Source organism: Pinus tabuliformis, chromosome Q, assembly GCF_031772625.1.
Source record: "Pinus tabuliformis cultivar Carrire ecotype Pingquan chromosome Q, CPIR1, whole genome shotgun sequence".
NCBI classification, from domain to species: domain Eukaryota; kingdom Viridiplantae; phylum Streptophyta; class Pinopsida; order Pinales; family Pinaceae; genus Pinus; species Pinus tabuliformis.
Genome location: NC_142296.1, coordinates 698,708,398 through 698,729,465, shown reverse-complemented (window position 1 = coordinate 698,729,465; position 21,068 = coordinate 698,708,398). Strand labels below are relative to the sequence as shown.

The 21,068-nt window shown below is 36.9% G+C and overlaps 1 pseudogene; it reads left to right on the top strand.

Moving 5' to 3' along the window:
* The first annotated feature begins 2,506 nt into the window (after positions 1-2,506).
* LOC149221462 (NAD-dependent protein deacetylase SRT1-like) lies at positions 2,507-20,829 on the top strand (annotated as a pseudogene).
* Positions 20,830-21,068: the final 239 nt, after the last annotated feature.

Below are 21,068 nucleotides of genomic sequence, written 5' to 3'. Positions count from 1 at the left end.
GCTCTTGAATGTGAATCATGAAAAGACTGTTTGCTATGCTTTCCTAGAATGCAAGCATCACATTGCTTATGTTTCCTAGGAATTGTAGGCAAACCAGCAACACCATTTTTCTTCAATAAGCGGAGACTGTCATATTTAAATGTCCAAATCTAACATGCCATAATAAACTTGATGGAAGTGTACCTTCTTCATGATGAGAAATATATGAGAAATGTTGTGCATGAGCAGAGGTTCCTTGCAGTTTGAGAAGCCTTTCTTCTTCTATTACCCTCATGACAAGTGAGTGGTCAGATGATTTTCTTACCTCAAGCTTGCCATCAAACATATGAATGGAGTGACCTTGCTGGTGGATGTGAACCAAGGACAACAAGTTTCTTTTGAGTTGTGGGAGATATAGAACATGATCCAGAAGAAAGTCTGGAAGACCAGGCAGTTTAAGCCTGATTGTGCCAAGCCCTGATGGCTTGATTTTTGACTGATCTACAAAGTGTACTGCTCCATCAACATTGTCAGTGAAATCTTCAAAAAAATATTTTCTATGAGTCATATGACAGGTTGCTCCTGAATCAAGCAACTAATCATTTTTCGAAGAAGCAAGTGAAGCATTAAAAAATTCTTCATTTACTCCAATGTTACATTGTGCCTCAATATAGTGAGCGGATTCAGGTGCTTTACCTTTGTCTGTATCATCAGTTTTACCTTTCTGTTGGTTTCTTTTCTGCTCAATTTTGTCCCATGGTAGCTTGCATGTAGAAGCATCATGTGATCCATTTCTTTTGTAGTGTAAGTCTGCCTTTTCTCCTTGAGAATGCCTGCCCCCCTGCCTCTGAAGTATCTTCCTCTTCCTCTTCGTCCACCTCTTCCTCTTGTAGAATCTTGAGCAGGATGCTTTTCTTTATGAGCAAGGCACACAGTCTCTTCAGAAGATTCAGGGGTTGTCTTCTTTCCAAAGGCTTTCTCTCTTTCAGCAAACTTTTTCACAAGAGAGTCAAAGGTTATATCTTTAAGATTTCCATTTGCTTGTAAAGACTCAAGATAATTGGAGTAGGTAGGATAGAGTGCCTTGAGAAAAGCAATAAGAGGGATATCCAGCTCAACCTTAGTGGATTTGATATCATGCATTATAGATTTTACTTCAGATGCAAGAGCAAGAGGATCATTATTTTTCAGTTCAAGAGTGAAGAGTTTAATCATGAGCTGAACAACTTCAAGTGCAAAATGTGAGTCATAGAGTTCTTTCAGCTTTTGTAAAGCTTCAAAGGCAGTTGAATATGATGAAATATGGCGACTCACCTCTTCATTTACAGATGTTGTGATTAATGCATAGGCTTTGCTGTTCTTGTTTTCCCAAATGACGAGCTCTTTATCTGATGTAGGCTGCACTGGGTCATTGTCTGCTTCTCTGACACACACTCCTTTCCACAACTCATTGAAGATGAGGGTGTGTTTTATCATCCGGGACCATTCAGGATAGTTCTCCTTGCGAGTGAGAACTATTCCTACCATGGATATGATTGAATGCATTCTGTAAAAAAAACTTTTGCTGATAGAAAAAAATACTTCTGCCAATATACAGTAAAAATGTACTCAAAAGGGCATTCTCAAAGGGTATTATCGTCCACTAAAACTTCTAACATAAGGTTTTCATGTACCCATTGAATCACTGTCATCACAACTTCAATACACGGAAAGAAAATGACTTTCACAAATGTACACAGCTACCAATAAAAACATTCAATGCATGCGCAGTATACAGCCTCTTTAAAAAAAGGCTCAACGCATCATGACGTTCTGCCTTCACCAAATATTCTGCTACAAATGTTGTCACCATTCAAATGTATGACCAACGTTCAAATATTAGAACAGTCAGCGTTCAAATATTACAACAGGCAGCAATACAATACCCCAACGCAATAGAAATACGACCCCTTCAACACAAGAAAAAATAAACGCTCTAGAACTCAACGCTGGTTGTCATAGCATGGAGTTAAATTTTGCAACGCGCTAGGCCAACAGCTTGAACTATGAAGCCATCGAATCCAAGGAGAACATTATATACCCGCGGGGAAGAAAAGGAGATAAATAAATTTTACACCAACAAAGCAGGCTAGCTAGTTTTTGGAGAGCCAGAAAACGTCCAAAACTGCAGAGCCTTCCAGAAGGAGAGAGCTGGTGAATGGAAAAATGATGGAGATGGCGGCCTTGTCACAGAAGCGATGAAGGGGCTTGCAGAAGTTTGGAAGGTCAGAGTGGTAGAATCCAGTGCGGTTGAGGTTCGTCACTCCTGAGCCGCGATTTAGATAATTTCATTGAGCAGAACAGCATAAACGTATTCAGTGAGTAGCCATCGTGCCATTCGGTTGGTGAGGAAGAAGGGCCTCTGTCTTTGACCTCTGATTAGATTATCAAACAACTTCTTCATACAGAGCCGTCTCTACCACTTTCGGCTTAATCCCATATTTATTCTTAAACCAGAAAGCCGAAAGGGTGAAAGTAAAACGGGAGAATGGGATTAAGTCGAGAGATTTTCATGGAGAGAAACCTTAACAGTGAGCAGGCCGACCTGTTGCGGCAGGTAATAAAAGACAAGTTACTTGCAGATCGTTTGCTGGATGAAGAGGAAGAAGGGCCTCTGCTGTGGTGGTCTGACAGTGGTCAAGAGATTTTGGAAGATAAACGCAGAGGGTAGCAAATGCGCAGCTTGTGGTTACTTCGCATCCCTGAACTATTCAGACGAGGAGGAAGCGTTATGACAGATGCATTATGGACAGAGGCAGCGCTGGTGCGCTAGAGAGCGTTATGACAGATGTGTTATGGACAGAGGACAGAGGAGTTACAAAGACATAAAGGGTAAACAGGGAGCTGGCTCTGATACCATGTCAGGCCAGGAGTAACTCCAGTTTGGCAGAAAACTGATACGCTTTATTTCAGTAGGTAGCTATTGTTATATACAAAGAATGTGACTGCTTAGTTCATCTTCTGATGACTGTTCACATTCCAAATTCACCCAATCTCAGAGGATTAGGTGTCAACATTGACTACAATGAGACCAAATATAGCCTATGCAGTGAGTGTTTTGAGTCAGTTCATGACTCGACCTCATGAGAACCATTAGATTGCAGCAAAAGGAGTGTTGAGGTATTTGCAAGGAACTTCAGACTTTGGTATTTTGTATTCTAATTCATTTGATGTTAGTTTGACAGGCTATATAGACTCTTATTAGGCAGGAAATTTAGATGATAGAAGATCAATTATAGGTTACACCTTCAACATTGGGTCCGGGGTCATCCCTTGGTGCAGCACGAAGCAGCATACTATTGCCTTATCCTCAACAGAAGCAGAATATCAAGCTATGTGTGTAGCAACATGTGAGGCAGTTTGGTTGCATAAACTTCTCCAAGATGCAGGAGAAGAACAGACAGAAGCTACGGTTATCAATTCCGATAATAAAAGTTCCATCAAACTGGCCTATAATCCCGTGTTTCATAAAAACACTAAGCACATAAACACTCAATTTCATTTTGTCCTAGAGAAGGTGGAGTCCAAAGAGATTTGTGTTGAATATTGTAATTCTTGTGATAATATGACTGATATATTTACTAACCCTCTGGGAAGACTGAAGTTTGATTTGTTTAGGGACATATTAGGTGTGTTTAAGAACCCTTTCTCCATTAAGGGTGAGTGTTAGAATTAATGGAGATTAGGTAATTATTGTTACGTAGTTATGATTGTGCTTTTCTTGGACATTCAGTTCCTATCATTCAGGGGTTTGATTTGCTATCCCTAACTAAGTGTATCTATTTATTATGGGAGTTTAATGTGAAGCCTAAGCAGCGTATTTGCTTGTAGGAGCTCCTAGTGATCCGCACCTGTGAGCTCCTCTAGTGTTGTTTGCCAATTCATGTCTTCCATATGAAACTGTTGACATAATATTATTTTAAAATTTCTATAATATTAGTCTTTAATCCACTTTTCGATAGAATTAATAGAATTTATGATATATATTAATTTAATTAATTTAATTTTTAGTATAAATTTAATTTTATTTAATTATGATTTTATTAAGTATATTATTAAAAATTTTAATTTAATAATGGTGATGTTGATATTAATGTTTGATTCAAATTTTAAATATGTTTTGGATTGAAATAAATAAAATAACAATAATTTAAATTAATTATTCTTTTAATATAGAATTTTTAAAAAAATAATTATAATTAATTTGAATTATTATTATTTTATTTATTTCAATCTAAAACATATTTAAAATTTAATCAAACATTAATATCAATCTCACTATTATTAAATTAAAATTCTAAATAACTTACAATTTACTAAACAACTTATTAAAAAAATAAAAGTTACTAAACAATTTATAATAAAATTTGAATAATAACCTTAAATTTAAATAATAAAAATAAATTCCAAATATTAAACTATAAATAATCAACCTATTTTTTAAGTGGAAAACAAAGTTATATACTGATTTTTTTTAGTGCGAAACAAAGTAATATACTGAAAAACTGTATCCTATAATAGGTAATACATGATGTAATAATAAAATCTAATATAGCGGGATTCTCAGCAAAGTACCATTCTACAACTTTATCCAGGTCCATTTTTTTTTTTAATTACAATCTATCCTTCAAAATTATAATATATCTCTTGATAAGTAATGACTTCAAACAAAAAAAATGAGTGAATTAAAACTCCCCTTGGCTCACACACGGTCGTAGCGAGGTAGTTTTGTAGCTTGGCTCACACGACTCACACCACGACTCGAACCACTACTCCACGGCTCGCACGACTGCTCTCCGTTACCAGCTCTGCTCTCAGCATTATCACACCATGACGCCAGCTCTCACACTTACACTTATATGTGAAGTCTCGACACCACGACGCCAGAAGATATCTCGCTCGCCGAGATTTCAAAAAAAAACCCTAGCTCTAAATGGTGGGACAGGAGACGCGATTTCAACGAGAGAGAAAGGAAACCCGGTTGATCTGAATGGAGTTCCCACAGTTTTGGAACCTGGTAGCTTTAATTCCCGACGAATGTTTCAGTTACGGATTTGCGGGACAACTATGGAAACGTGTTACGGTCCCCTGACTTGCATGAGCGAATCGAATCTCTGATTGAAGACAATCACCATGTAACGTGGTTAGTTTATACAACCCTTCAATGGCGTCTAAATCGTATCAGACACGGGAAAATTGAAGTAGCAAAGGAAAACCTCCGGTGAAAAAGCCGAATGCGGCGCAGAGGTGTTTCAACGATTGTTACATCAGAGTAACAGGGATCAGAACTGATCGGCAGTGTGGCAGAGAAGGCAGCACTACAAAAACGTTCAAGTCAATGAATAACATGTCACAGGAAGGAATTTAATTTTTGTTGATGAAACTGTCAGACCAGTGCAAGCGTCAGCGTCAGAGCTGCCAGGCTAGCCAGAATGGCAGATCTGACGAATAGAAGAGCCCGAACAAAGAGGAGTTACAAAGGTGCATGCAGAATGCCTAAACCTAGAGACCTGAGCTCTGATACCATGTCATGGCCGTATGGTAACTCATTAAGATGAATGTTATTATATACAATCAGAATGGTGACTCTTGAGATTCACATTCCAGGCTCTTTTCCGATTCTAATTTTTCTATTTACATAATTTCCCTGGAGGATTAGGTGTCTAACACCTTGTATTCAGATTTTGACCTAGACTGTGAGTCCAGTCGGCAACCCTTGGCAACTTCTAGCTCTACTACAGACCGTACTGCTGCTAGCGAAAAGGACTTAACAGATAACAATGTCATTGCTACTCTAGAAGTTCAAAAACCTTATGCTAGTGGAATACATAAACACAACTGTATTCCTGAAGCAAATGGCCCCTTTTCCAAGTCTCTGTATAGACCCTTGAGGATATAGACCCCAGTGTATTGCATGATACATAATAGATATTGATGATAAAAATTGGTGTACCGTCAGTCTAAAGAGTGAAAGATTTATGCACCATTCCTATGATGATACTGTTGCTACCCCAAAGTCAGAGAGCAGGTATGATGGAGCCCTGGATGCAGAGGACCATAATCTTTGCTGTGGAATAAGTAAATTTGAACATTTCCCTAAATGTTTATACTTGTTCAGAACGCCGTGGATAGAAAACCAGTGTGACAGGGAAGTCACAGGGCCCATATTTTGCATTTTGATGGTCTTTCCATTTTCTATAATGATGATGACCTTGGAAGGGATGAGGATAGGTCTTTTATTGTGGCATATTCACTTGGTGAAATGCAAACTTTAAAAACATTCCCCTTGGACTTACAATGATCAGTCTGAAGACAGTTTGCTTGCTCATTTTGTTGAAGCCCTACGTGCAGAGAGGGAAACGCCTCTCCTCACTTCCTTGAGATTGATATTTTTTATGAAGACAGGGTGATGCGAATTCATGATTATATCAAGTCAGACTTGCATTCGGAATTTGACCCAAACAGTGATAAAACTCTATAGGTGCATTTTGATAGTGTTCCCATTTTCGACCCTGCTGATGACAATGAAGGAGATGAGGACGAGTTTGACCTTGTACTTAATTTGAAGAAAGAGGTGGCAGGTTAGTCGTCGATTTTGAAGCCCTTATTGTATATGATAACTACGATCACTGCAATAAATAAAAGCACAAGACATTTTATATGCCAAGTTCATCCCATGAACATTGTACAGGCCCCAGGGAAGTATTTTTCGTTCATTGTAGACCCTTAGAAGACACAAATTTTGATTATATTGATATGGCCGATGGATGTTCATGTTCGGCAAGTTGTGAATACAGAATTGACGAAGCCCCCAGCCGCAAAGAGCAATGTTCAGTTCCAGGCAGCCATGTCATTGTTCAAAGTTATGATAACTAGATCCCAGGAAATATTATCTTTCCAGTTTTGAACAACATTCATCCCTTCATTTCCCAACAACAGAACAGTGATCCAGGAGACGTGGATTCCAAAATAGCAGATGAACAGGAAGATGCGCCAAGTATTATTTCATTTAATAAAGTTATAGTGGATGATGTGTTGTGTCGCTGCTGCAAACGGTTAAATTGTCTTAATTATGGCTATGTGTTTAGTCAATCATGCATTAAGATCTCTTATAAAGTTTATCAATATATAAATGCTAGTGGTCGACCACTGGTTTGCTTAGAGTTACACCAGTTCTTGGAGCAAACATAGCCTGTAGACTATGCCAAAAGATAAATGACAAGTATTGTCCAGGAGAATTTACAATTGCGGTGTGAGGACTACCCTAGATGCATGAAAGAGGCTGGCAAAACAAGTACTGAAATGCCCGAGATCCTCCAAGGTGCTGGAGGTGATTATTGTGGGATGATTCTGAATGAAGGAACAAAGTATAATGCATCGCCATGAATATGTAGAAGTCAACTCATGCAGGATGTGCTATGAGAGGGCTTCAACATTCCCTAGGCATTGCAATCAACAGTTACATCGTGCATTACCTTTGCCATTGAAGCATTGCGTGTGCCATCGGGATCATTCACTTCCCCACACTGAAGCATATAAACTTATGATATTCATCTGACAGATAACTTTTTGAATTTCTGTTTAGGTCATACAACACCAAAAGCTAAAATCTTGGCCCAACGCTTTGAAATCAATCTTTGAAGGATCCTATAGCCCCAAGTAGACCATGTCATCCATCTCACCGTATGGATGAGGCAATAATGAGATTGGATTCGCAATGCATGCACTACCATCTTGTTGAGGGGCTGACTGAGAATGTTGAGAATTTTACGATAAGCCAAGGAAATTCCCAAACCAATTCTCAACTGGAGAATATTAACGCCAAGACAATAGCTATCAGTTAACATAGTTCGATTGAGCTGCTTGAGAGCATCACTCTCCTGATTAAACAAAAAGAATTCTGAAGGAGTGCAGCTCAGTGTTAAGATCCCTGTGCAAACTGACTTCCAAGCCGAGGCATATCTTGAAATCTTAAATTTAAGTGTTGTATCAGACAGGGGTTACCTTGATGTAAGCAGTAGATCAGGTGAGGTGGTGAATGGTGTGATAGTTGAAGACCTCATACTCATCTTTCTAACAGTCTTTTGTGACAGCATACATGAAGTTACAGGTCTGGCCCTTAACAACATTGCTAGAAAACATACAGTAAATGAATCCCCGCTCCTCCCCACTGTTTCTGTTACATGCTTTAAAGGAGGAAATCAGTTTCACTCCAACCAATACAAGGATCTGCAGTGACAACATTTGTGCCTTTGAAATGTTTTTTAAGAGCTCTCCATATGCTACAGAAACTGGTAGGGCCAACCTAGAAATTTGAATGTTTTCTTCCCTTTGTTTAAAGCATTTGGCAGTTAACAACAATTCTATGCAAAGTGGATTGACCTTCAGAAAAAACCATGTGGACAGGACAGCAAATAGTATTGATGCATACCTGTCAACTACATGCTTTGATACAGACCTACCAGGTATGTTGGAACAACAACAATTTGAACACTATCGTGCACCCTTATGGATCAGCAAAAGAGAAGTGCTAGAAGGCTAGAGGGTGTTTCATGGCTGGGCACTCATTATCACAGCCCTGTTCAGACTTTTGGATAGAGGACTTGTGTATAGCCCATGTCAACTTTTACATATACTTCATCACATCTTTCATTCGCTAGTACTCAGTTTCAGGTTCAGCCCAACGGTGACAGACTCCAAAATACAAGCGTTCAGACTTTAATGTGTGCTTGTTTTGGACGTTGACCAAACATAGTGGAAACGGCCATTGGATTAATGAAGTGATAAAGTGGCTACATTTGATATCTAATTTCACCTAGTAGCCTCATCTTGGACATGCTACAGTAGGATAGGAAAGGAATAAGCTCCTTTTAGCACTAATGTAGTATGAATAAGCTATATTTGAGCAGTATTTGATTGCAAATATCATAGGCATTGAGGGCTTGTGCCTTGCTTTGTAAAAGCCATATTTTGATGTATTTTTTGCTGGATTCACATGTACGTGGCGAGATTCTGAGGTTCTCATGCACTCCCAAGAAGAGCACATGTCCCCAAGTTCGAGCTAGTTGTTAACCATTACTTTGCATGGGAGTAATCCTAGTGAATTTTCTCATTACCTTAGCGATTTTCATCACTAAGAGCTTTGGATGTTTGAAGGACTCATTTGTTTCCATATTATGATGGGCTAGAAGATTTGATGACATATTGGTTAATCAGTCTTTGGATTCATTCAAGTTCCTAGGCATTTTCATGGTTCCCAGGGCAGTTTACATTTCCAAAGGCAGCTTTTGGGGTAGACACTTCCCTCTTCCTTTGTCGGTTTGGTGAATATTTGGTGCCTAGCTATGTTTTCCTTTGGATCCCTAGCAAAAATACAAAGTTTATCAAACCATAGTTGATCTCGTTGGTGAAGTTTATTCTTTTGAGAATTTCTTTTTGTTGAACCTTGATATCCATTGTTAATCTTGATAACATGAAAGATTACTTTTCCTTTTAGGTTTTAATCTTTGAATGAAATAGACCAATTCGTAAGAGGTTTTGATTTTGATCTGGTAAGCCATTTGATTCACCTTGACTCCATTTCTCTTGTTGGATTTGTCACTGATCTCTACTTTCTTCCATCACCTATTTTAAAACCCTAAAAACTCCAAAACTCTATTTTACTAAGGCTACTCTTAGTGTCACTTTGTGCTCATTGTTAGGTCTTAGTAATCCTACTAGGTATTCCTCACATGAGCTGGATGATAGCTGGCCTAAAATGAATAGGATAGGTTACTGAGATGATAGTGGTGACAGTTTCAATAGTTGCCCATACTGAGATGATAGTGGTGACTGTCTTAATAGTTTTCCTTTGAATTGTGCCTTGTGGATTTGAGCTTTTGTAATATACATGGTAATAGGCCTCATACAAAATGAAGGGTAAGAGATACTAGATATTGAGTTTGGTGCATTGACTCATTCCTTGGTTGTGAATTTGAAATTCTTAATCGAGTGAATAACATCGTCAATACCTTGGGCTTGTTTTTTGTTGTACTTTTGTGCTTATTGTCACCCCTCAAAATACAGGTCCATTTTGAGGTTTATACAAGGCATGCTAGGACCCTATTTAAAGAAAGTATTATTTTGATGGAAAAAAATGATGCTACTATTTTCAGACTTTTTGTGACAGCAGTAAAGGAATCAGTTCTAGATTGATTGAGGTTTATCTTCCAGCACTAGTTGTTGAAATTATAATTTCCCCTGCCGTGTTATTAATTCCAGAAAACCGCTTGTCTTTATCGCACCGATTTTCACAAGTTGGTGGTATTTTCTCAATCGGCAGCGATAACACCCAACAACTGACACGTGCACAACAGTTTTGCAAAAGAGGTTTTCATCGGAGCATAAAGTTCGTGTGGATTGAGCGAGCGATAGCCGTCCGATTGAAATCAAGGTTGATGTCCGTCGATTGAAACCAAAGTTGCATACAGGCCTGCACCACATTGCGTGAAGTGAAATGAATTTTGTTTGATCGACAATTTGCCAGTAAAATAATTAATGAATTTACTATGGTCGTAGATTGTAGGTAAAATTTTAATTTTATTTTTTTTTATTATGTACGGGAGTATGGCAAAATTAAAAACGTATGGTCATTTTTGTTAAAAAATAGAATATGCAATGTAATACGATATATGCAGCAGTGTGAATTTTTGTTTGTGTTGTTCGTTGAAAACAAAAAGAGAATGCGCAGTAGCGCGAGGGTAATTTTTGTTGAAACAAAAGGAATACGCACAACAGTGCGAATGTAATGTGTAATGTTCACACAGCAGTGTGTTGATTTTTCAGCAGAGACAGAAGTTTTTTTTTAATGAAAAATACACAACAGTGTAAATGTAATTTTCTCTCTTTGTAATGCACAACAGTGCAGAGATAGTTTTGGTTGTTGGTTAATATGAAATGTAATGCGCAACAGCATATGTAAAAGAATTTTTTTCTTTACAGCAGTAAATGTAAGATTTTTGTTTACACACAGCAGTGTGAAAATATACAGCTGAGACAGAGTAATTTTTCTTGTGTGGAACTGAATTATTCTTGGTTGTAATCCCTCTGAGAGAGGAAGATGTTTTTGTAATAGCAGTTTATAAATGAATACAAGTTAGTTTTTTATGTGTGTGAAAAACTCTGTTCTTCTTCAACAATCAATTTTAGCTTCCCTGTGTTAAGATCATGTGGTTAAAACAGAGCATCATTCTCTGTTCAGTTCAGCTTTTGTTTTGGAATTAAACAGAGAATTCACAACATGGTATCGGAGCTTGTCCAGGCTCTTTGAAGGTGTCAAAGAAGTTGAAGGAAGGATTTCTTGCTGCAGCAGCTTCTCCAGCAGAGTGAAGACTCAGTCAAGGTATTTTTCAAGTTAGTTTTCTGTGTTGCTGTTGAAGACAGTCAGTTATTTTAATACACAGTCAAGTATTTTGAAGAGTGCAAGAATGGCTGGAGCCAGCACTAGCGTGGGTATGTTTAATACTCAGCTCCCACAGTTTAATAGGAAAAACTATGACTATTGGGCAATAACTATGAGAGCTTTATTTGCTTCCCAAGACTTATGGGAATTTGTTGAAGATGTTTTTGAAGAACCAGCAGATGAAGATGAGTTTAATAGATTAACTCAGGCAGAGAAAGATCTATTGAAGAGCTATAAGAAGAAGGATTCAAAGCCCTCTGCTTTTTGTATCAAGCAGTGCATGAGAGTGTGTTTCCAAGGATAGCAGCAGCCAAGACATCCAAAGAAGCATGGAAAACCCTCAAGACAACCTATCAAGGCATGGAGAAAGTGAAGACAACAAAACTACAATTGCTGAGGAGAGATTTTTAGAATCTTTGCATGAAGGAGTCAGGTAATATTGACTCATTCTTCACACATGTGATTGGTCTAGTCACACAGATAAGGTATCATGGAGAGATTCTTGAAGAAAGGATAATTTTGGAGAAACTATTGAGGGTCCTACCCTCAAAGTTCGATGTGATTGTCACCACCATAGAAGAGACAAAGGATCTCACAAACTTCTCAGTTGATGAACTACATGCATCACTGATAACACATGAGCAGAGATTGAGTAGAAATGAAAACTCATCTCTAGAACATGCCTTTAAGACCCAGGTGTCCTTTGGAAGAGGAAGAGGTCAAGGCAGAGGAAACAAGAGAGGAGGAGGCAGAAGCTAAAACAGAGGTGGAAGAAACAGTCCAGCAAATGCTCAAGGAAAAGGCAGCAATCCAAATCAGAACCAAGGCCAAGGAAGCAGTCAACAAAGTGGACAACATCATGCTCAAGGACAAAGGTATGATAAATCCAATGTCCAATGTCATTATTGTAAAAAATATGGGCATTATGCAAATGAATGTAGGAAGAAGCAGCATGATATGAATAATAGATCTAGTGCAAATTTCACCAGAGAAAATATCAGCCAAAATAATTTGTTTTTAGCTTGTAATATGGCTGAAGAAAAGAGTGAAGATATATGGTTTCTAGACTCCGGTTGCAGCAACCATATGACAGGAAACATAGCCCTGTTTTCCATGTTAGATCAGAGTGTGAAGTCACAAGTCACACTTGGGACTGATAATAAAGTTTATGTTATGGGAAAAGGAGAAGTAAATGTCTTAACAAAGAAAGGTGAAAAGAAAACCATAGCAGATGTTTATTATGTTCCTGGAATGAAATGTAATCTCTTAAGTATTGGACAGCTTGTTCAAAAGGGTCACAATGTTTTCTTTGTGAATGATGTATGCACCATCATGGATAGAGCACCCAGCAAACGATGTATTGCTGAAGTGAAGATGACAAGGAACAATATGTTCCCTCTCAGGATGAAGGCAGATTTGAAAAATAAAGAAGTAATAGAAGCAGTGACTAAAGAGGCTTTCCAAAGCGAACCAAAAGATGAAAATTGGTTGTGGCACTTGAGATTTGGACATCTCAACTTTGGAGGTCTTAACTTGTTGTATAGAAAAAGAATGGTAAGAGGATTACCATTGATAGAGAAACCAGACAACCTTTGTGAAGGTTGTATCTTGGGGAAACAACACAGAGAAAGTTTTCCATCTGGGAAAAGCATAAGGGCAAAGGCACCCTTAGAGATTGTCCACTCAGATTTATGTGGACTGATGCAAACTCCATCACTTGCAGGCAGCCACTACATACTAACATTCATTGATGATTTTACTAGAAAAACTTGGGTTTATTTCCTGAAGAACAAAAGTGAAGTGTTTGAAAGATTCTGCAATTTCAAAGCACTTGTAGAAAACCAAAGCGGGCTGCATATCAAAGTTTTAAGAACTGATAGAGGAGGTGAGTATATCTCCAAAGAATTTCTATGTTTTTGTAGAGAAAATGGAATTCATAAGCATTTTACCACTAGGTACACTCCGCAGCAAAATGGAGTTGCCGAAAGAAAGAATAGGACAATCATGGATATGGCGAGGAGTATGCTAAAGGCAAAGCATTTGCCAAATGATTATTGAGCAGAAGTTGTACATTATGCAGCGTACATTTTGAATAGATTCCCTACAAAAGTAGTCATGAACAAAGTGTCGGAAGAAGCATGGAGTGGGACAAAGCAAGGAGTCACCCACATGAAAGTTTTTGGATGTGTGGCTTATGCACACATTCCAGATCAGCTAAGGAAGAAGTTGGATAGCAAAGGGGAGAAATGTATTTTCATTGGATACAGTGAAGAATCCAAAGCTTATAGGTTATATAACCCATCCACCAAGAAGCTCATTGTGAGTAGAGATGTTCAGTTCATTGAGGAGGAAGCTTGGGATGGAAGCATAGAGAAAACTGTGAATGTTAAAAACTCTATGTCTCATGATGAAGATAATGAGGACATGGCTGAAATACATCCCCAAACAGCAGCACCAACACAAGGACAGCAAGGGACACCCTTGAGAAGAAATGAAAGTGCTTCTCCAAGCACATCACAAGGAGGAAATTCAAGTGCTTCTTCAAGCACTTGTACATCAAATGAAAGAGGTAAGAAGTTCAGAAAATTAAGTGACATTTATGAACAAGAGGCAACAAATGAAGGTATGAATTCTTTGTTTGCTTTATATTTTCATGTTGATGACCCTGTTCATTTCGAAGAAGCAATTAAGGATAGGAAATGGATAGAAGTTATGGATGAGGAGATTAATGCCATAGAAGAAACAAGACATGGGATTTAGTTGAACTACCAAAAGGAAAAGAAGTCATTGGAGTCAAATGGGTCTACAAGACCAAGAGTAATGCTGAAGGCAAAATAGAAAGACACAAGGCAAGACTAGTTGTCAAAGGATACAAGCAGCAGTATGGGAGAGACTATGAGGAAAATTTCGCACCGGTTGCTAGAATGGAAACTGTGAGAGCAGTGTTGTCCATAGCAGCACAAAACAAGTGGAAAGTTTACCAAATGGACGTGAAGTCAGCATTCCTAAATGGAGTGTTAATGGAAGAGGTTTACATTGAACAACCTCCAGGCTATGAAAAGAAAGGCCAAGAGCACAAAGTGTGCAGATTGAAGAAAGCTCTTTATGGGCTGAAGCAAGCACCAAGAGTGTGGTACAGTAGGATAGATTCCTATCTACTAGAAAATGAGTTTTCAAAGTGTGAGGGAGAACCCACCCTCTACATCAAAGAAAAGGATGGTAAAATACTAATTGTTGTGTTATATGTTGATGATGTTATTTTCACAGGTAATGATGATTATCTAATTGAAAATTTCAAAATAGTCATGAAAGAATAATTTGAAATGAGTGACATGGGTTTGCTGAGATACTTCTTAGGAATAGAAGTAGAACAAAATGGAAATGAGATTTTTATCTCACAGGCGAAATATGTTAATGAAGTGTTGAAAAGATTTAATATGCAAGAGAGCAAGGCAGCAATCACTCCCACAGTGATGGGATTAAAACTCAGCAAAGAGGACAGCAGCAAGGATTTTGATCCTAGTTTGTATAAGAGCATAGTTGGCAGCCTCATGTATTTGACTGCAACTAAGCCGGATATAATGTATGCTGTTAGTTTAATTTCCAGATTCATGGAAAGGCCAAAAGAAGCACATTGGCAGGCAGCAAAAAGGATTCTGAGGTATGTTAAAGGTACTAAAAGGTTTGGCATTTTATATACTACTTCAGAATGTTCAGATTTAATTGGATACACTGATAGTGATTGGGCTAGAAGTGTAGATGATCGGAAAAGCACATCCGGTTATGTGTTTCACATGAGTTCAGGAGCCATTTCATGGGCTTCTAAAAAACAACCTATTGTAGCATTGTCTATAGCAGAGGCAGAATATGTGGCAGCTACAGCAGCAACATGTCAAGCAGTTTGGATGAGAAGAATGTTAAGGAGTTTATGCCAAGAGCAAGCAAAAGGAACTGTGATTTTTTGTGACAATAACTCAGCTATTGTATTATCCAAGAATGTTGTGTTTCATAAGAGAATGAAACACATTGACACAAAGTTTCACTACATCAGGGAATTGGTGAATAATGGAGAAATTGTTTTACAACATTGCAGAACTCAGGAGCAGGTTGTAGAAATTCTGACCAAGCCATTGGGATAGAAAAGTTTTGAATTTTTGAGGAAATCTCTGGGTATGACTGATAAGCCAGCAGTTGAAATTAAAGGGGAGTGTTGAAATTATAATTTCCCCTGCCGCGTCATTAATTCCAGAAAACAGCTTGTATTTATCGCACCGCTTTTCACAAGTTGGTGGTATTTTCTCAATCGGTAGCGATAACACCCAGCAGCTGACACGTGCACAACAGTTTTGCAAAAGTGGTTTTCATCGGAGCATAAAGTTCGTGTGGATTGAGCGAGCGATAGCCGTCCGATTGAAATCAAGGTTGATGTCCGTCGATTGAAACCAAAGTTGCGTACAGGCCTGCACCACATTGCGTGAAGTGAAATGAATTTTGTTTGACTGACAGTTTGCCAGTAAAATAATTAATGAATTTACTATGGTCGTAGATTGTAGGTAAAATTTTAATTTTATTGTTTTTTTATTATGTACGGGAGTATGGCAAAATTAAAAACGTATGGTCATTTTTGTTAAAAAATAGAATATGCAATGTAATACGATATATGTAGCAGTGTGAGTTTTTGTTTGCGTTGTTCGTTGAAAACAAAAAGAGAATGCGCAACAACGCGGGGGTAATTTTTGTTGAAACAAAAGGAATACGCATAGCAGTGCGAATGTAATGTGTAATGTTCACACAGCAGTGTGTTGATTTTTCAGCAGAGACAGAAGTTTTTTTTTAATGAAAAATACACAGCAGTGTAAATGATATTTTCTCTCTTTGTAATGCACAGCAGTGCAGAGATAGTTTTGGTTGTTGGTTAATATGAAATGTATGAAATGTAATGCGTAGCAGCATATGTAAAAGAATTTTTTTTCTTTACAGCAGTAAATGTAAGATTTTTGTTTACACATAGCAGTGTGAAAATATACAGCTGAGACAGAGTAATTTTTCTTGTGTGAAACTAAATCGTTCCTGGTTGTAATCCCTCTGAGAGAGGAAGATGTTTTTGTAATAGCAGTTTATAAATGAATACACGTTAGTTTTTTATGTGTGTGAAAAACCTTTGTTCTTCTTCAACAATCACTTTTAGCTTCCCTGTGTTAAGATTCTGTGGTTAAAACAGAGCATCATTCTCTGTTCAGTTCAACTTTTGTTTTGGAATTAAACAGAAAATTCCCAACACTAGTTTAGGCCTGTAACGGTTGATGAAATCTGATTGGCTAAGCTACTTATTGCAGGCCCAATAAAAGGTATGGACATGGATGTTCTGCTCTTGAATATTCATTATGCTATGGTTATGTTGAGGGTTCTGTCATGTAGTTTCAAGCATTATAGCCTGGCCTATTTTCAAACATGTTCATTCCATGCAAAAGGTCCATTTCTATGTTTTCCTCTAAACAGCAGTTAGTTCACACACCTGACATGTTGAAGGATATTTTAGTGTTGGAGGTAAGGAAAAGAGTGGCTAAATGGGAGTAAGATTGAGCATACAGATATCTTGTTGCAAATGGTTTCAGAGTCCAGACACAGTATTCCAAATATCTAGGTGTGACTATGTTTTCATATGGATTTTCCGGCCAAGACCATACAATTATGCAAGAACCAATGTTCTGGAGTTCTTAATCAGCATCTCGATGTAACGAATAAAATATATATAAATAATGTAAATGATAATAATCATAAATAATAATTAGTTAAGCTAGTAATTAGGCTGAAGAGGCATGTCTAAATGAGACATGACTTTTCATGAAGAGACACTTCCCTGATATATAAGCAAGCCTCTCATTCTCATTGTATATTCATTCTCATTCTTATTCACACATTTTAATATATAATATTTGTATCATCATGGATATCGTTATATTCCAAGTCTTCTGGAGTAATTGATTTATAGAAGGAACTTTGTTCGCTTCATTTGGTATCAGAGCAATTGGGTCCTCTAGGTTGCTTAACCGGTGCACAGAGCTTGTTCTCTGATCCAGGTCCTTGGCTATCGAAATCCGTCAACTGTGATGCATTTTGCTCGGAATTTGAGAGTTTCTCCTTTTCTCCGTTTTTCTAGGCCTTTGGCCATTAAAAATAAAATTAAAAGAAAATTCGCTAGTTGGAGGGTCTCTAATTCGCTAGTTGACCTTTGGCCATAAAAAAAAATTAAGCAAAAAAAAATATAAGTAAATAAATTAAAAAAATAAGAAGAAAAAGAGTAAAAGAAAAAACAAAACGGATACAAAATCTCATACCAAGTATATTTAAAACATTTTACGTGGAGAATCCTGTGGTTTTAGAAACAACCCATGGTATTTTAAAAAGTTTAAAAAACAGAAAAAAAAAAAAGGAATACATTTTACTTTTTACGTGGAGAACATTTTAACGGAAGTTTTAAAAACAAATCATGGTAATAGCCCATGGTATTTTAACATCGTGACTGTGTCATATGAAAAGAAGACGTGACCTTTATATTTATTAAGTGGGGTGACATTACAAATTTATCAAGGAAGTAATTAAGTATATAAAAAATGCCCAATTTATTATTAAAAAAAGAAGTGAAACTATTATTATTATAAGATAATAAAGTTATTTTGAAAATGGGTCTTAATATAAAGAAATACAGACATATATAGAGGGAAACAATATAAAGAAGTATTTTTTTAATAAAAGGGTATTCAAGTTTTAACAATCCACATTAAAGGAGAATATTTGAAAAATATATATAGAAGAAATAAGTGATATTTTATAATAAAAATAGATCCAGTTGACATATTGTTTACGTAAAAACATCAAGGCAAAAATGGAGACTAGTAATGAAAGGTTTCCTAGAACCTTTAGTAAAAGAGTTGATACATTATTTAAAGTCAAAGGATCACTCCCCGGAAGAGATATCATAATCTCTATCAGTCTTGCTGAAGAAAATAATTATGTTAGTCATGAATGTGCTAACCAATTGGTGATTCCTGAATCAAATATAATTGAAACAAATTATTCTGGGATATGTGATAAACAATACAACATAAGCAATCTACATCTAAATATTGGAGATTATACTTTTACCTCACAATTCACCATGAAAACCTTATGGTTAAACGATAGTGACATTGTTTTGGGTTTACCTTGGATGGGAACTCTAGGTTCCTTTATTCTAAATACATAGAAGAAGTTTTTAACATTTTCTTACAAGAAGAAGAAAATAATGCTCCAAGATTTTACACTAAAACCAAATTTAGTAACACCAAAAGATATCTCAAATATTTCAAAAGTAATGTCTCAAGAAGGTAAAAAGATATTACAAAATATGCAAAAAGAAATTGACAAAATCAATGTTGAAAAAAATGAAGAAGTTTCTCAATTTAAAAACCATAGCGAAAAATTACTGTCGCAAATTAAGAAACTTAAGAAGGATAAGAAGTCATTAGAAAACAAGGTACAATAACTTATCGAGAAAGAAGCATCAAATGTAGGAATTCGAGTTGATGACAAAACAAAAAATACCGATTGAGTGAATATGAGAACTCAAGAAGACAAGTCAGTTAAAGAAACGACACACTTAGATGTCGCAATTCAGCCAATGAACATCCCCAGTGAACGTTTCATAACCAACTCTACAACATCTTCACCAGAAGAAAATCTAAAAACTTTATATCGGCTTCCGAATCACGAGAGTAGACAAATCAACCAAGCTACGTATCAGGACCATTTAAACCAGAAACAACAAACTGATGTTCCATATAATAGTGATGTAACCTCAATCCAGTCTTATGCTAACAAGTCGTTACAAAATTCCAATGATCAAAATATTGTACAGAAGATTAATCTTGGATGGTCTGATCCCTTCTCAGTGCGACAATTTTGTTTGTCACTAAGAAGATCATATCAACTTGTATCGACAAGGATGACTATTCCGAGAGAGAAAGACATTCGAAACTGAAAAAGAGATCAAGCTTTTTTTCATCAAGAAGATTTGAGGACAAGGCTTTTTGAGGAAGAAGGCAATGTAACGAATAAAATATATATAAATAATGTAAATGATAATAATCATAAATAATAATTAGTTAAGCTAGTAATTAGGCTGAAGAGGCATGTCTAAATGAGGCATGACTCTTCATGAAGAGACACTTGCCTGATATATAAGCAAGCCTCTCGTTCTCATTGTATATTCATTCTCATTCTTATTCACACATTTTAATATATAATATTTGTATCCTCATGGATATCGTTATATTCCAAGTCTTCTGGAGTAATTGATTTATAGAAAGAACTTTGTTCACTTCACTCGATACAACAGAATGAGGGTGCATTGCCTCCAAAAGTGAGAAATCCTGCAGAGAAGCATTGAACAATGGTAGTTCTTGTCATATGCTTGGGAACTATATTGCAAATTACCCTTGAAATTACTTTGAGCTGGTGGCAAGCTTGTGATTATCAACCTCCAGGTCATTGCTAGTGTTATGAAATTTTTAAATTTGAAAATAACTTCATTTATCTGAGTGGATCATGTCTGTATAGTTTATAGTAAACTAAAAAGAGAAAAAAGGGCAATAGTGGAAACTCATAATTTCGGGTGTGCATGGAATTAAGGCACAATTACATTTTCTCGAAGCTATGGAGATTAGATTTCCAGATAAGACCTGCTCTGAAAATCGTTGTACTAAAGATAAGACCCGATCTGAAAATCATTGTACTAAAGGAGCAACCCCTTTTACTGATAAGAGAGACTCTCAGAGCAAAATCATTCATAATCTCAGTGAAACTTAACTCTGGTGAGGGCTGTGGTTGTTCATCACTTGAATTGGATTACCCCAAGGATTCCTAGGATGCAATGGAAGATTTGGACCATGGAATAGAATATGCAACACAGAGTTTGAGGAATAGAGTTGTTGAGGTCTCAATATTTCGGTATGTCTTTCCTCTAGGGACTTGGGAGGAAACAAGTATCAAAGTCCATAGCGACATCTTCCAATTATGTCATAGTCACAAGCCTTGTGAACCATGAATATGTTGTTTTGAAGCCAGTCGTCTTTAAAAATAATGGATTGACAGAAAAGAGGTGTATTGAACATTTACAAGAAGAGGTTGTTAATACATCCAAGATAGCAATGATCAATACCTTTGAAAGAAGTTGCTACAGATCTCAATCTTTCACCCTCATCAAGAATGGTAATACACATTATTTTACATGCCATCAAACATTATTCCACAGACAAGCAGTCACAGTAAAGGAAGAGTGCCATAACCATAGTAAGGACGAAAGTATGGAGGGACATACTGTTATGGATTGATGGCTATCTATATTTACCAGTCATTTACTTTATATAGCTTCTCTAGTTATATGGCTAATTGGGTCATAAATCCATATTTAAAGAGTTCGATTCTAGCTAATATGTATTGATAAGGTTAAATTATGAGCCACAGTGGATGGCTCGAAACGTCGATTCAAACAATTATGGATGCGAGAACTCTGGAAGAAAACTATACACAGTACTAATCTCAGAAGCCCTCAAAGCAATAACACAAAAGT